The sequence below is a fragment of the Pinus tabuliformis genome, chromosome 6 (assembly GCF_031772625.1).
Source record: "Pinus tabuliformis cultivar Carrire ecotype Pingquan chromosome 6, CPIR1, whole genome shotgun sequence".
In the NCBI taxonomy this organism is placed as follows: Eukaryota; Viridiplantae; Streptophyta; class Pinopsida; order Pinales; family Pinaceae; genus Pinus; species Pinus tabuliformis.
Window position 1 is genome coordinate 1218351193 of NC_142292.1, and position 18213 is coordinate 1218369405.

General features: G+C 38.4%; 1 protein-coding gene across 1 annotated transcript in view; it reads left to right on the plus strand.

Annotated features, from left to right (window-relative positions):
* Window positions 1-18213, plus strand: part of LOC149263074 (uncharacterized) — a 283712-nt gene that overhangs the window by 204889 nt on the left and 60610 nt on the right. The window lies entirely within an intron of this gene.

The window sequence follows — 18213 nt, forward strand, 5'->3', positions numbered from 1 at the left end:
GGTCAACTGTCTCCTGAGCAACCCAATGTTCTGCTCAACCAGCCTTTCGGCTAACCCATAAGCAACAGATGAGACCAGATGCTGTCTCCTCCAAACAGACAACAATTAAAACTGCAGCTCCCGACGAATGGCATCACGACCTATCATACATGATGACAAGATGGACTGCATGTATGTTATGATTGTGTCAGGATGATGTTTCCTAATGCTGAAGAAGCATTGGAACATTTGTAGGATCAAACCATCACACTCTAGATCAAACATGATTTCATAAGTCCTGGTCATAGCCATAACTTCTAAAATCTCAAGCTTGTTCCCAATGGTAAAACCAGTGTTGCAGGAATCGCCCCCCCCCCCGGATCCGAGGCCGGAATCGCGTCCCGTACGGAAGCGTTCCGGAACCTCTAGGCGAAGCGCGATTCCAAATTTACTGAAGCGCGATTCCTTTTTTTTTTCACGATTCCTGGAATTATGGAAGCGTTGGCCCGGATCCGCGCTTCGGAGGGCGCTTCGGGCCTCCGGAAGCGCAACGCTTCAGGCCCGGAAGCGCACGCTTCACGAGGCCCGGAAGCGCGCTTCCATATGAATCCGCGCGGTCAGCTATCAAACTCGGTTTTTTTTTTAATTTTTTTAAAAAGTTCACTTAACTTAGCATGAGGGGGTGGGTTAGGGTGAGGTTAGGGTTAGTTTAGGGTGAGTTTAGAAAAGAATAAAGCCCCCATTCTCTTCTCATTTTCTCACTTTGAGTTTATGAGAGTTGGAGAAGAGAAGAGAGGAGAGGAGAAGAGAAGAGAGGAAAGGAGAGGAGAGCTTGGAGGAGTGAAGAAGGAGGAGCTAGGAGAAGGAGGAGGAGCTTGGAGCAAGAGCTTGGAGGACTTCATCTACAAGAGCTAAAGAGGTAAGTTCAAACCCCAAACTCCCTTGTTTTTTTGAAAAAAAAATTGTATTTTTCTCCTCCCTCTCCTACTCTTTCCCATTGTTTCTACTTGCTCCTTTATTTACAGGTTGTCCACCACCTATATCCATATTCCAAGATGGTGTTCTTTTGGCTTCTATGTATCATTCCACTCTTGGTTTTAATGATGGCAAAGGTGAGGAATAGAGGGGAAGAGGAAGGGGATGAACTTGGTGACCCAATGTATGATGAGGAGGAAGGGTTTGAAGAGGAAGGGGATGAACTTGAAGGGGACACTGAAGCACAAGATGGGAAAGGTACAACAACACCCTTGTGGAACTATGTGACCAAACTTGATGGGGGAAAGGGTGGTGGATCTTACAAATGGATGTGCCCTCATGATTGTCATGGAGGAAACCATATTGTGGTTCATATACCCGTCTGAGGAGGCATCTTTGTGGGGTGCTGGACAGTGATGAAAAAAAGGGTTCTGTGGGGGTACAAATTTGCCCAAAAATTTCAGCTGAACAAAGAACAAAATACATCCAAATAGAGATGGCTGCACAACAAAAAAACAAGAAACAAAAAACTCATTCTGAATCAAGTGCAACCTCTAAATTTGGTAGTTGCCCATCTCCTCATGGTACTTCTGCAACCTCTGGAGGTAGAAAAACAATAGGGGATTTCCTTAATGTTGCTGGGAGGGATGATGTGGATGGAAAGATAGTCCGTTTTCTTTGTGCTTGCGGTGTACCATTCAATGTGCTTCGCTCTCCCTATTGGCATGACATGGTAAAGACCATCAATGAAGCCCCAAAAGGATACAAGGCCCCCAACTATGAGAAAGCTAGAATAGTGTTATTAGAAAGAGAAAAAGCTAAGGTTCAAAGAGCTTTGACACGTTTTACACATGAGTGGGTGGATTCTGGGGTATCCATTGTATCAGATGGGTGGACAAATATTAGAAACCAACATTTGATAAATGTTCTTGGTGTTTCTTCTAGTGGTGCAGTATTTATTGCATCTCATGACTCCTCCTCCATCAGTGCAACTGCACAAAACATTGCAGATCTCCTATTGAAATCAATCAAAGATGTTGGTCCGAATAATGTGGTTCAAGTGATCACAGATAATGCAGCAAATTGTAAGGCAACAGGAAAAATTATTGAGCGTACTCATCCACACATCTTTTGGTCTGGGTGCCTGGTTCACACATTGAACCTTTTGATGCATGATATTGTGAAACACAAAGATTGTGGGTTGATTGCTGAGGTTTACAGGAAAGGGAAGCAGCTCATTAAATTCATCACAGGGCATACAAGGGTAAACTACTTCTATGGCACTTACTCCAAGTTGCAATTGCTTAAAATTGCAAAGACAAGATTTGCTAGTTATTACCTCACCTTTAGGCGGCTAGTGAGGGTGAGACAAGCTTTAACTAATCTGGTGTGTGCTGAAACATGGGATGAAATTAACACTGACACAGATGGTGCTAATGAAGTCAAGGACACTGTTCTTGACAGTTACTTTTGGTCACAGGTTAAATATGTTTTGCAATTCACCAAACCAATTTATTACATGATCAAGTTTGCAGATTCAGATCGACCAGTAATTGGGGAGGTGTATGAGCAAATGGATAGCATGTTGGGGCAGATTAAAGACATTGTTGAGCCTAGAGATACCACCTTGTACAATTATATTCGTGCAGAGGTGGAAAACCGATGGGAAATGCTAAATGTTCCATTGCATGCATTAGCATATGTTTTGACACCTAAATACTATCATCCATCATGGCTTTCAAAACCAGCACCTGGGGGGGGAAGCAGGAAAAAACCACACCAAGATAGAGAGGTTCACGAAAAATATATGGCTGCATTGAGTAGATTAATCCCTGATAATGAGGAGGCTGCATTGGTACGGAGACAGGTGAGCAACTATACGAGCAACACTGGTCCATTTGGGAGCATGCATGCAATTCAAGATCGAGAGCATTTTTCTGCTCTTGAGTGGTGGAACATGCATGGAGGGCCTACTCCACTTCTACAGAGTTTGGCATTGTGGGTGCTATCACAGGTGGTAAACACTTCTTCTGCAGAGAGGTGTTGGAGCTCTTATTCTTTCATCCACAGTGTTAAAAGGAACAGGTTGAATTTAGACCGGGCAGAGAGCTTGGTTTTTGTTCATTACAACTTGCGATTGTTGTCCCATTACTGTGAAGATGCAAAGTCTAATAAAGACTTGTTGACTTGGGACAAGAATCCAGAGGAGCCCAATTTGGAGGATGGAGTGTTGCGACTAGAGCAATTAGAGGATTCCCTTATCCAGGTATGTCCATTGTGGTATGAATTTTCCAATTTTCCCTTATAAAGCATTTCTCTAATTCATGTTTTTAATTTTTTTGTTAACTAGTGTTTTTTTTTTTGCATGAATTTTTTGAGCGATTCTAGGATGATGACACGGGTGTTGATATGCCACCACCCCCACCCCCATCTGGTCCCTTGGTTTCTAGGTTCCATGGTTGAACACCAACGGCAGGGGGTTCTTCTTCATCAGTTCCAGTGCCACGACTTACACAGGGACCATCTTCTTCATTGCCACCACGTGGAGGCCCGCCATCACGTTCTATTCGTGGTGGCAGGAGGAGAGATTAGTAGATATATTCACAATCTACTTTTTGTCATAGATTACTCATTAGACTTGTAGACTTGTGAATTTGAATTTTGAACCTTTTTGGCTTGGCGGTGACCAAGTGACATATTTTGTAAACATTATTATTTGAATTTTGGACATGACAAATGTTGACAGTTGCTCACTTGCTAGATAAATCATAATATGCTCTATGTTTTATGTTTTATAATATGCTTAAATGTTTTATGTTTTATAATATGCTTAAAAATTTGATGTATATTTGTAATAGCTAGAATATAGATGATTGTTGTACATACTAGTAACTACAATGGAATCATGGATGCCATATCTATCTTGATTTATGCAAAAATATGCATGTTTTCATGTCTTCTACAATTAATTTGGTATTTGGGATGTTTGTTTTGAGTATAAATGCAAAAAAATATAAAAAAATATATATATAGCAGACGCTTCCGCGGACGCTTCGCTTCCTAGATTTTTGGAAAATGACGCTTCCGCGCTCTGCGCTTCCGCTTCGCGCTTCCGCTTCGCTCCCGCTTCGTGCAACATTGGGTAAAACTTGCACTGTTTTCCAAGTCCTGAAAAGTATTTACTATCAGTTTGAAAACTCTCTTCATAACATCATCATTGTAGGGAGCTATAGGGGCGGTTAGTCTCATGATGTTACTGAGACAAGATTAAACTGGAAGTCTAACCACTTCACAAGGTTCTTCCAAGAACTTGGGTTGTATGAGAGCAAACATAGCTGGTCTTAGAGCCCAAATGAGTTTCTTCCCTTCTAAACTGGTTCACTTCGGAAGTGAGTGCATCTAGTTCATCCAGTTTAAAAAGGACTTTCCATGTGACACTCATGCACCTCAAATCTGTCCCTAGTGCAAATATTTTGTGCCCTATTTCTTGCACCTTTTGCACGTCCTTTGGCTGTTCTTTTTGAAGAATAGCATAGATCCCTCTTGATAAAGGTCTGTTGATTTGCTTGGGTTTTTGGTCCAATGATGCATGGTGGTTCCAAGGGTCATTGTTTAATTTTTCCAAAAAATTTTAGAGTTTTGTGAGTTTCTCCATGGCTTCAGCTCAATGAGAACAAGTACATGATAATACAACAACACTACAACAATTCCCTCACAATTCACACTCAACAATTACTTAGAGGTCCAAACATAATATGAACACTTCATGTAGAGCCACCATACTCTCTCACTATCTCAACAATTAAAAAACTTTCTTTGAGAAATTTTAACAAACAGTACTTTTGTCAAACACTTTGCAAACAAAGTGGAAACACTTGCAACATAAATAAGTATGAGAGGAAAATGCTTGAGAGAATTATAATGCTCAAATGAATTTGATACCACACTGCATGCATGCAAAACCCAGAAGTAGACACAAGTGTTGGAAATGGCCCAAACAAGAAGCATGCATTGCCTAGAAAATATTGTTGCTGCTACTGATGAAGAACTGAAGTTTTTGCCCTTAAAGTTGCTCAGAAAAATTTGAAAATTTAACCTGGAGCTCCTCACACCAAAACCATAAAAATCCAAAAATGGTTTGGCTTCAATCTAAGCAGAGATCAAACCCACCAAGTGGTGTGAATTACCCAATTTACCTATAAAACGAACTGCTGAAGGAATATTGATTAACAACTTGAATACTACTCGGAAAATTCTGAAATTTTAACCACGAACTCCTCTCATAAACCTAGAAAAACCTAATTTTTTTTGGGCAAATTGTAGTTGTCCTGAAAAGTCGCAATTTAGTGTGAGTTTCCCAATTTGCCCAAATATGCACACTACTTCGAATAAGATAAATTTGTACCACAATGCTTGAACTCTTTAATCTTGTGATTTTACTACAAAATCGCCGACTCAAATGAGAGAAATGTCTTGCAAAACCTCCGGTAAATAAAGTGGGATATGGAAGATAAATTGGGTTTATAAACTTAGCCCCAATAGATAAATTTGGCTCTGACAAATAAACCAGGCTCGAGCAAATAAATTGGGCTCTAGCAAATAAACTCAGTCCAACAAATAATTTTGGCCCACCAAGAGAAATTCCCCACAGTAGAATAATTTTGGCCCTGCAAGATAAATTTGAACGAGCAAAATAATCTTGGCGAAATATAAATTCGAACTAGTAAAATAATTTTGGCCCAACAAAATGAATTCGGCCTAGTAGAATAATTTCATCCCTGCAATTAATCCGGCCCAACATTTTTTTTGTGACATACCTGTAGCAATTATCCTTCAGCAAATAGATTAACAATTTTAATCCACAAACAATAATAGCTTGTTTCTCCAACAAAACATATTTTACTGTAGCAAAATCACAACTTTGACTAATAGAAGAATTTAATCTTGTTTCATACAGAAATATTTTTTTTTTGGCCCCTTCAATATAAACCGTTGAATAATCTACTGTTAAAACCTTCAAATTGGTAGGAAAACCAACTTTGATACCACTGTAATGTCCCAAATGGTACAATTTGGGGTTTTCTTGAAATTCCAACTCATAAATACTTTAGAAATTTAAATTGTCAATACGATAAACAATTTGCCCAAATTAAACCACAAAATTTACAACAAAAACGAGAAATAGTATTTGCAACTGAATAGTAGACAACATAAACATACAGAAGATCTCAACTTTATATTATTAGTATGTAAATAAGCTAGTACAAGAGCAAGAATATGGTTGACCCCAAGGGTGGCTGCTCATCCTCCACCATTACGGGTTCAATATGAACCTCCAACTGTCTCTCCCCAGAAGGTTCATCATGCATGCTACGCACATCCTCCTCCTCAGTTGACTCATGCTCCACCATATGTTGCTCATGTTGAATCACCACTGGTGACTCATCATCCTGAATATCTCCCACAAGGTCCACTGACTGCTCATCATATGAATCTAGTCTGTTGTCAACGACTCTACATGACTCATGCTCCTCGGAGGCGTCCTTGTATGAACCCATGGACTTGTCCAAAGAAGAATCTTTGCCCTGAAGGTCAAAAGGAATCTCCACCTGCTCTACCTCTGTCATCTCTTTAGTGTCACTCAAGCATGAGTGGCTAGGTCCCCAAGGTCCCCTGCAGATGAAGCAAAGTCCCTTCCTCCTCAGCTCATTCCTACTGCATGATCCCCCAAACCTGAGTAGCTCCTCCTTGGTCAACTGTCTCCTGAGCAATCCAATGTTCTGCTCAACCAGCCTTTCGGCTAACCCATAAGCAACAGGTGAGACCAGATGCTGTCTCCTCCAAACAGACAACAATTAAAACTGCAGCTCCCGACGAATGGCATCACGACCTATCATACATGATGACAAGATGGACTGCATGTGTGTTATGATTGTGTCAGGATGATGTTTCCTAATGCTGAAGAAGCATTGGAACATTTGTAGGATCAAACCATCACACTCTAGATCAAACATGATTTCGTAAGTCCTGGTCATAGCCATAACTTCTAAAATCTCAAGCTTGATCCCAATGGTAAAACTTGCACTGTTGTCCAAGTCCTGAAAAGTATTTACTATCAGTTTGAAAACTCTCTTCATAACATCATCATTGTAGGGATCTATAGGGGCGGTTAGTCTCATGATATTACTGAGACAAGATGAAACTGGAAGTCTAACCACTTCACAAGGTTCTACCAAGAACTTGGGTTGTATGAGAGCAAACATAGCTGGTCTTAGAGCCCAAATGAGTTTTTTCCCTTCTAAACTGGTTCACTTCGGAAGTGAGTGCATCTAGTTCATCCAGTTTAAAAAGGACTTTCCATGTGACACTCATGCACCTCAAATCTGTCCCTAGTGCAAATATTTTGTGCCCTATTTCTTGCACCTTTTGCATGTCCTTTGGCTGTTCTTTTTGAAGAATAGCATAGATCCCTCTTGATAAAGGTCTGTTGATTTGCTTGGGTTTTTGGTCCAATGATGCATGGTAGTTCCAAGGGTCATTGTTTAATTTTTCCAAAAAATTTTAGAGTTTTGTGAGTTTCTCCATGGCTTCAGCTCAATGAGAACAAGTACATGATAATACAACAACACTACAACAATTCCCTCACAATTCACACTCAACAATTACTTAGAGGTCCAAACATAATATGAACACTTCATGTGGAGCCACCATACTCTCTCACTATCTCAACAATTAAAAAACTTTCTTTGAGAAATTTTAACAAACAGTACTTTGTCAAACTCTTTGCATACAAAGTGGAAACACTTGCAACATAAATAAGTATGAGAGGAAAATGCTTGAGAGAATTATAATGCTCAAATGAATTTGATACCACACTGCATGCATGCAAAACCCAGAAGTAGACACAAGTGTTGGAAATGGCCCAAACAAGAAGCATGCATTGCCTAGAAAATATTGTTGCTGCTACTGATGAAGAACTGAAGTTTTTGCCCTTAAAGTTGCTTAGAAAAATTTGAAAATTTAACCTGGAGCTCCTCACACCAAAACCATATAAATCCAGAAATGGTTTGGCTTCAATCTAAGCAGAGATCAAACCCACCAAGTGGTGTGAATTACCCAATTTACCTATAAAACGAACTGCTGAAGGAATATTGATTAACAACCTGAATACTACCCGGAAAATTCTGAAATTTTAACCACGAACTCCTCTCATAAACCTAGAAAAACCTAATTTTTTTTGGGCAAATTGTAGTTGTCCTGAAAAGTCGCAATTTAGTGTGAGTTTCCCAATTTGCCCAAATATGCACACTGCTTCGAATAAGATAAATTTGTACCACAATGCTTGAACTCTTTAATCTTGTGATTTTACTACAAAATCGCCGACTCAAATGAGAGAAATGTCTTGCAAAACCTCCGGTAAATAAAGTGGGATATGGAAGATAAATTGGGTTTAACAAATAAACTTAGCCCCAATAGATAAATTTGGCTTTGACAAATAAACTAGGCTCGAGCAAATAAATTGGGCTCTAGCAAATAAACTTAGTCCAACAAATAATTTTGGCCCACCAAGAGAAATTCCCCACAGTAGAATAATTTTGGCCCTGCAAGATAAATTTGGACGAGCAAAATAATCTTGGCGAAATATAAATTCGAACTAGTAAAATAATTTTGGCCCAACAAAATGAATTCGGCCTAGTAGAATAATTTCATCCCTGCAATTAATCCGGCCCAACATTTTTTTTGTGACATACCTGTAGTAATTATCCTTCAGCAAATAGATTAACAATTTTAATCCACAAACAATAATAAAGCTTGTTTCTCCAACAAAACATATTTTACTGTAGCAAAATCACAACTTTGACTAATAGAAGAATTTAATCTTGTTTCATACAGAAATAATTTTTTTTTGGCCCCTTCAATATAAACCGTTGAATAATCTACTGTTAAAACCTTCAAATTGGTAGGAAAACCAACTTTGATACCACTGTAATGTCCCAAATGGTACAATTTGGGGTTTTCTTGAAATTCCAACTCATAAATACTTTAGAAATTTAAATTGTCAATACGATAAACAATTTGCCCAAATTAAACCACAAAATTTACAACAAAAACGAGAAATAGTATTTGCAACTGAATAGTAGACAATATAAACATACAGAAGATCTCAGCCTTATATTATTAGTATGTAAATAAGCTAGTACAAGAGCAAGAATATGGTTGAGATGATGGCCCCAAATAGATCTACAATAATGCTGCAATTGACCTCCAAAACAAACTAAAAATCAGTAAACTTCAACTTGTGAACCCTGAATGGATCTACCAAGGGAAGAGATGGGTGCTTGTGTTGATTTGGGGTGGCATCAGATGTGCTCTAATCCTTAAATTTTGCAGGGAGGCTTGGGCACATGCATTCCAAAGAACCCAGAAACCGTTTTGGGAAATTCCACCCAGAGACTATTATATTAAAATAATTAATATTTTTAATGGAGTTCATAAGTCTAAACTTAGGAAAATTAAAATATTAATGGGTATTAATCTAATTGTGGGTGAATCTTCTAGATAAAGACAAAGATCAAGTCAAAATGATCTGAGCCTTTGATTAGGAGTTAATCTAGGCCATTGGTTGTCCAATAGGAAGATATAAGAAGGGGCTTGAGGGTCATTTGGAAAATACACCGAGAGATGAAGAGATCGAATTTCTGAAGTGAGAAGTTCTTAGGAGGAAATTTTGATCAAAGAGATCCTTTGCAGTAGAGGGGCAGGGACTGTGATTCGGAGGAATATTTCCAAGTCTGGAGAGGCAGTAACAAGAGGTTGAGTTATTCCCAGTGCAGGAACGTGCAAGTGCAGGAACACAAGAGTATAGGAACGCCCGAGTATAGGAACGCGCAAGTGCAGGAACACGTGAGTGTAGGAAAGCACGAGTGTAGGAACTTGCAAGTGCAGGAACATGCGAGTGTAGGAACGCGTGAATACAGGAACGTGCGAGTGCAGGAACGCGTGAGTGCAGGAACGCGCAAGTGCAGGAATGAGTGTAGGAACTTGCGAGTGCAGGAATGCACGAGTGCAGGAACTCGAGTGCAGGAACTTGCAAGTGCAGGAACTGGCAAATGCAGGAATGCGCAAGTGCAGGAACGCGCGTGCAGGAACATGCAAGTGCAGTGACGCGAGTGCAGGCAACACGAGTGCCGAGGTTGCTTATGGAATATCTCTGCCAGATTTTCTTGTTGTTTGGATTGCCAGTTGGGCATCCATAGATGTACTCAGATTTCATTGCTGCATAATAAAATAAAACCCTCGCTGTTGCACCAGTTTTCCCAGATTGGTTTTCTGTTTTTTTTTTCTTCTTATCGGGGACATTTGTCCAAAAATAACGATGTCCTATGTGTTTGAATTTGTTGATTTTGGGTAGCATCGGATGTGCTCTAGCCGTGAAATTTGGTGGAGAGGCTAAGACACATGAGATCTCCAAGTCCCAGAAATCATTTGGGGAAATTCCACCCAGGTGGAGAGATATTAAAATAATTAATATTTTTAATGGGGTTCCTGAGTATAAACTTAGGAAAATTAAAATATTAATGTGTATTAATATAATATGGGTGAGAAAGTTCTAAGTAACGAGGATCAAGCCAGATCTAATCTTAGCCGTTGAGTAGGGACTTAATCTCGGCAGTTGAATCGTCAACAAGAAAAGTATAAGAGGAGGCTTGAGAGTCAGTTGGAGACACACCAAGACACCAAGAGAGGTCGGTCAGTTCGATTGTCTGGGGCATGGTTTGCTGAGGAAATCGAACAAGTGATCAATTGCAGCGAGAGGCAATTCGATAGAAGGTCGAGAATACATAGGAGAGAGGCAGAGATAGTGCCTGAGAGAGATTGTAGAGGCAGCTTGGGCTAATGCAGAGACAACCAGAGCTGACATAGAGGCTTGGAGGGCTAGTACTGAGGACGCAGGAGGCCGAGAAGCTGACACAGAGCTGATGTAGGCAGACGCGGAGGCTAGTAGAGTTGACGCTGGGCAGAAAGAGCGACGCTGTGGTGCTTTCGTGGAGCAGACTGAGAGCTGAGAGGTAAAAACAGAGCTGTAGAGGGTGACGCAGTTACAGAAGGAAGCTTGGAGCAGCTTTCGCTGTCCAGCTAAGGAACAGTGGAAGTCATTGTGGGGCTCATCATTCGGTTGCTGATCAGCCGGAATATCCGTCTCCGGAGCAAGGTACTTGTGCTAAGGAAAATCTATGAAGGGTGAGCCATTTCTGGCACCCTATTTGTATTCAGAAACTAAATAATAATAAAAACCTCATATTTGTTGCACCGGTTTTCCCGCATTGGGTTTTCCGGGGACGATTGTCCAAAAATAACGGTGTCCCTTGTGTTGTCTCAGTTTATTTTAGTTGTTGATCTGTATATTTGTGAAGGCTGCATTTGTATTTACTTCGATATTTATGAATTTAAATAAATTGTTAATGCAAAGAACAAGTAGGAGATAATAAACCAGAAAATCAGTAGGGGTTTCTGATGTGTTAGATTCAGAAATTTTCACAGTATTTCCTTGCTTAGTTTCTATGTTTCAGAATCATATTTAATTTGGTGTAGGCTGTTTCAGTAATTTACTTCAATGTTTCAAGAAGAAATCTGAAATAAGTTTTTAATGTAATTTACTATCTAGGTGAAGTAGATTCAATTGGTTGTAGCAGGATTCCTGAGATTGTTAGATCTAGGAATTTTCACAGCTCGCCCACTCTCACTGAATCACAGAGGTTTTCCATCCTGGGGCTCTTGCTGAATTAGAGAACCGGGTTCTCAAAACCTCATCACAAGGACAATACACAACTACCAATGCACAAACATAAATAGACAAGAGACATAGAATGTAGGCTATGAGCCAGAGCCAAAACCTCTCACTCTTTGAGAGGGAAACCCGCACAAATTCTTCTTGTAGAGATTCCATTTGAAGAATACCAGGACCAAGATCCTTGACCTAGTTTCCACTCCAAGACCAAGATACAAGTTCTCTTGACTATGTTCTACTCTTTTCACCTTCTCGACTCATCTTCCACTTCAACCTTCTTTGTATTGAGACATTGCTGCCACTGAGATCTAATCATTGTTGCCGAGATCATCTTACTATGGCGACACCAAAAAGATTGCACCGAGATCTTGATTGTAGGAGATAGCACCGAAAATGTGATAGATCTTAAACCAAATCATAGCACTTGAACTGTGTTCTCCATATTAGCATCGAACTGTGTTTATATACCCTTGCCCTATCTGTGATCTCTTGGTGTGGCACCTGTTAGTGTCTGCCAGTCCTGCCAGTCACTTGTGATCAAATGTACTCTTTCAAAGTTGTTGATAGGATTATTGGGTCAAATTGTCATATTTTCAAATAAAATTTGATCACTGGTTAGTATGTCTAAGTATGTTACTACTTGCTCCATTTCATGGTCCAATGCCATTTTGGTCGTGTCATCACTCATTATGATGAGTCATCAGTAAATGTCTTGATCACCATCTTAGTCTCATCTCATGGTCGGTTTCATACTCCATTAAATGTCATCAATAGGTCAAGTCATCAAAATGGTCAAAAGAGTCATAACATCACTTATGGTTAATCATTATGGGAGTAGTAATAGGGAAAAATGATGTTCAAGGAGATCTTAGCTTGTTTCAATATCCCCATTCATATTTCATTTATCTCCCTCAACTTCCCTCATAAATCCCCTCATTCCCCTTAAAATCCCTTTTTCCTTGGGAAAATCCTTAAATCCTAACCAAAAACCCATTTTCCCTTGGAAACACTCATATTTCATATTAATTCCCAAACTCTAGCCTTATCCCAAAGTCCCTTTGTATATTCCTCTATCCGCATTTCCATTGTTATACATTGAAACTTAGCCAAAATCCCTTTTAAATTCCAAAACTTTAGTCGAAATGTCCATTTGATATATAAACTGTAGTTGTTTTCCCATATCATTAAACATGCCCGCATACTTTTTGTAATACATTACGTTGTAATGTATTACAATGTAATACATTGTATATAAACCCACTACCTCGAGGCATAAACTGGGCCCGCATCATCCCGCAGCCTGTAATCGGTGTATATGACATGAAATTGTAAAACAACGCTCCTCACCCCTTCCCGATTGCGATATCTTGCATCTCACAAACAGTCACGCATCCTGCATTAGGTCCCATCCCGCAATAACTCTCGTAGTGATAAGTCCCACAGCGATTAAGTCATGTAGCTATTTAAACCCGGCCCCCGGCAATCACATCAACTTTGAGTTCCTCCCTCGCAAGGTTTTCCTCCCGGTTGCGATTGCGATGTGGAAAGCCCTAGACGGATGTGATTAATTATAAAGTTGTTCTTAAATAAAGTATCGGGTTCGGTCCGTCGGCAAGCACTATGGAACTAGGTAAAGTCCTCCGTCCCAGATGCGATTGTGATAAGCCCTCGGGATGCAATATCTTATGTATCGCAGTGTGTAAATTTTCATGTCCGCCTTTTTTGTAAAACATGGAAAATCAATGTAAAAGCCCCTTCTTTGTATTGCGATTGCGATACGACACAGGCTTGTCCCAGATGCGATTGCAATAAGGATCAACGATAGAGGAAGAATCGGTCCCCCTGGCTCACTTTTAATAGAAAAAACAACAGTAAAAGGGAGCCAACATTGCACATTCATTACAATAGTTTTTAGAACTGAATGCAAAAAAATGGAACAACAATGTAGTTCATCAGTCAGCAGGACTAACAAAAGTGTTTATTCAAGGCCTTAGTTACACCAGAATGCCTAGAACAACACTAGAGCATAGCCCAAGGATATATTTAGCAGTTTCGAACTATTTTTATGAATTTTTGTAATAAATATTGAAATCTATTTCAAGATATTTTTTTATAAACCGTTGTATACATACTTCATATTTCGAAGTATTGGGGGTTGGACATCAAAGAGTGAAAGGCTTGTAGCTTGTATTCATCATCTTTTTACAGGAAATCAAATGCCAATTGCAACGATTATTTAGGAATTCTTGTGGTATGAGTTTATGATAATGTTTTTCTTTTGTTAATATCTTATATGAATGATAATTTCATCTCCTTTCCATATCTATGCTTTTCAGTGATTTTCCTAAGAGGTTTTAAACATAATTCTTAAGCTTAAGCTCTGTTTTGTTAGGAATTTCATGTTTATGTTATCTATCTTCTGACAAATGAATTCATGCTTTCCATGCTCATTTTGAACCTTTGCTTTTCCACCCTACACTACATCGACAAAACCCCAAAGTATCACAAAGGCATACCTACCCTGCTCCTCTTTATCTCTTGCAACTGAACCCTTGAGACCTGACCTAGTTCCTTGATTTTGACTCCTGATCCAACAAAACTCTAAATTTCAAAACCTTAGAGCTGAAACATACCTAGCCTAATATCTTTTTCCCACTTTAGTCATATTTGGCTGTGAGCTTTATAGAGAGAGCCCTCTCTAGTTTAGCAGGGCTAGCTGCTGAACCCTAAGTGGTTTGAGGTTACCTCCTTCGATCTCCTTTCTTAGCCTTGGGATATTGTGGAGGACAACAACACCGAGACTTTCCCTTTGAAATCCAAACTGCTGTTCCTGTGATTAGCCCGTAAACTTCTTCGTTCTTCCTTCATCATCTATCCAGTTCTTTCTGTGATTACATCCAAACTCATCACTGTAACTATCCATCCAAATACAAAGAGGTCCGAACTTGTATTCCTGTGGAGATCCAAACTTGTAGACTGCCACTGTTCACCCGAAACTTTAGAGAGATGTTCGGAAATCTGTCTCTGTGGAATAGGGTGATGTCCCTATATATAGTAGTCTGTTCGTCATAAATAAGCCGACATGAATTATGATTTGTTATGTGTATATTTAGGTGAGCCAACATGATCTTTTACTTCATCTTGAGGCCGACATGAAGAGGAGAAACATGTGCTTGTCTTTGGAGGGCTTCATGACCATTCTATAGGCTCATTTACATTTGTAAGTTGTAACATGCCCAACAAGGGTTCTTCATACATGACATTGACTCTTTTGACAATTCCTAGAGGCTCACAATGGGAGCCATCTAAAAATAAATCCATTGCTCATGAAACCCATGAAGCAAGCCTTACAATAATAATTTTATTTTCTTCTTTACATCATTTACAAAAACCACAATTACATGTTGTTGTCTCATATAATGTCTAGGCGCCACGACAACGACTCAGATCAAGGCCTGTCACCCTAATCCCTAATCTCTTCGTGTCTCCCTACAACAAGCTAAGGGGGGTAGAACCTACGGAAATGGAATGAAAGAGAACTAGTTGGGAACCAACCAGTTCAGGGGACACAGTGAAGCGACCAAGTACTTGATTAAGATTTAGTAAGACATATATGATTTGATTAGATTTAAACGATTGATACCAGTGCCTCATGGAGTCAACAATCTTTCTATAAAATTTAGCACCAAGTAATTGATTAGCAACTATTGTTTGGATGAATAACTATCTTATATGAAATGCAGAGCCTAAAACTAATGTGAGATGCAAGAATCTTGGTCAATTTTAGTTAAATGACTATTTAAGGTTTAACCCTTCGATCCTTTCTATATTGAGCTTGATTTTGTAGTAATTCGTAGTGAGAAGATAAGGTGAAGCACACTAAGGTGTGATTAACGATACCTCTCTTGAAAATCTAACATACCCGGTGCCTCCGGCACTGCATAGAGTTGTGGCTCTGACAACTGCAAAGTCACTGTTTTAAGTACTATTAAAAGCAGGATTTTCAAACAAAGATGGATGGGTACCTATCTCTCTATCGACCAAGCTTATGCTTGGAAGTAAAATTTAATTATGTAGAACTAACTTAATATGCAAATGCACGATATGATTAGAAGATGAGATGAATTTAGATTCAAGGATGAAAAGTGCTTATGTCTCAATCTATCAAAGCTCTCAATCATCAAAATGAAATGTTCACTTCACTAGACAAATATTGAATGATAAACTTCTTAGCAATGTCACAATTAAACAACAAGCTTACTTCAAATCTTTTTAATACAATTATAGCTCAAAGAGAACAAAAGCTTCTTCACAATTTAATATCAATGCCAACCTAAGTTACCTGACACGGGGATTCGGGATTCGAGTGTCGGATACAGACACGTTGACCCTCTGAAACAGGACACATTCGGATACGTTATATATATATATATATATATATATATATTAAAAATTAGATATTTCTTACACAAATTCTCATTCATGATACAAATTCATTGATTCAAACATAGATCTTCATCTAGATGTAAGTTTTACAAAGTAACATTATGCATACAAAATTACAAATACAATTGTGACATAAATGATAAATGATAAATTATAAATTTATAATACATATTCAATTCATCAATGATCCAATAGGAGAAAGACAAGATAGTAAGATAAAGATATTGTAGTTTTCTCATTAAGTCATCAAAATCAAAATGTGTTACTGTTTACATAGGTAGTGCAATGCCAATGGAAAATAGAAATAGCAAATACAAAACAACTACAACTACAAGTCTACAAGTATACAAGCCTCAAGGTAGTAGGTAGCTCATGACTCATGAGTCATCAATCCTCATAGTCATCATCAAAATCAACATCACTGTCCTCATCATCATGGTCACCACTGCTCTCCTCTGCTGCATCCTCCTCCTCTGTATCCAAAGTCATCTCTGCATCTGCTGGTGTGGAGGATGACCCCTCTATAGTATCACCATCATCAAATCTGATAGGCTCTAGCACTTACCTGTTGCTTGAATCTCCTTGAAAATGCTCCCACACCCTTTGCGCCTTGCTCCCAAACACCCACAACAAATATACAACAAACTAAACAAGTGAATGTGCAAATAGAATGGGGAAATACGCCTTTATAACGCCATACGGGTTCTTAATTTCCGGATTTGTGTCCAAAAATCGGGACACGTTTTGGATTCGAAGTGTCCTAATCGGTACATGTTCCGGATTCAAAGTGTCTCAATCGGACATGACGTGTCCCGATTTTCAGAGACGAATCCGCCTGAATCGTGTCCGATTTGCCGTTTTTGGGATAAGTAGGACCTAAGGGACGAATCCGGTTTCATAGATGTCAACAGATAGATGCTAAATTACTCAATCTAGGAAACAAAAGATATGCAATTTATCACAATTTCATGAAAGAATACTTGACAATTACTTGAAAAATTTGTCAAGAAATATCCAATAATTCAAGCAATTAACACCACGTTTAAAGTTAATTAACGACGAGCAATTTCAATAAATGTTAAGCATAAAATGATGCTCAAAACCTTAGCATGCAAAATACTTTAGCAATTAAATTTCGAAAATTTAAATACCATGAAGAACCATGAAATTCAAATGCTAAGCAATTCAAATAATTCTAGAATAAAAATGATTTTTCTTAACTAACCCCAATCCAGGAAAAAGTTATGCTTTTTTATAGTCAATCTTTAGAGATGATTTAAAAAATTATTTAAACATGTTTGATTATAGAGAAATTAAAAATTTTAGTACCACAAAATTTTCCCATTAAATTTTAAAGTCCCAAAACCCCTAACACAAAATTCCCCAAGAAGGAACTTTAGATTAAAAATGTAATTATTCCTTAGGCAAATTTTAGTGTGCTAAGTTTTATGAAAAAAATTAATGTGGCAAATGATCAAGTTTTTTAATTTGACAAAAGTGAAAAATCAAAAGGCTTAATAAATTAAATTTTTAATGGGCCAAAGGCCACATAAAAATTTAAATTTTTGATGTGAAAGCACAAAGTGTTCTTTTGATTTAATTCTTTAGAAATATGGAAATCAGACTAAAAAAATGGAAATGAAAATTTTAAAATTTTTGTTTTTGTATCAAACAAAATCAAAGTGTCATAAAAAAGTATCAAAACAAAAGGTAAAAGCAAAAATAAAAAAATGAAATTCGATTCCTCAAAAAAAATAAATCAAAGTCACAACTAAAAAAATTAAAATCAAAATTTTAGAGATTTTGTTTTTAATTAAAGTGAAAACAAAACATAAAACGTGAAAACCAAACCTAAAAAAAAAATGAATAATGTTATCTTATGAAAATATAACCCTAATGAAGTCGAAACAAAACAAAGTAAAACTAAAAATAAGAAAGGGAAATTGTTGTGGCAGGCTCGATGGTGGAAGCAAGGAGGAGTAGCTAGATCGATGCAGGTTGAAGGAGCATCGATAGACTCGATG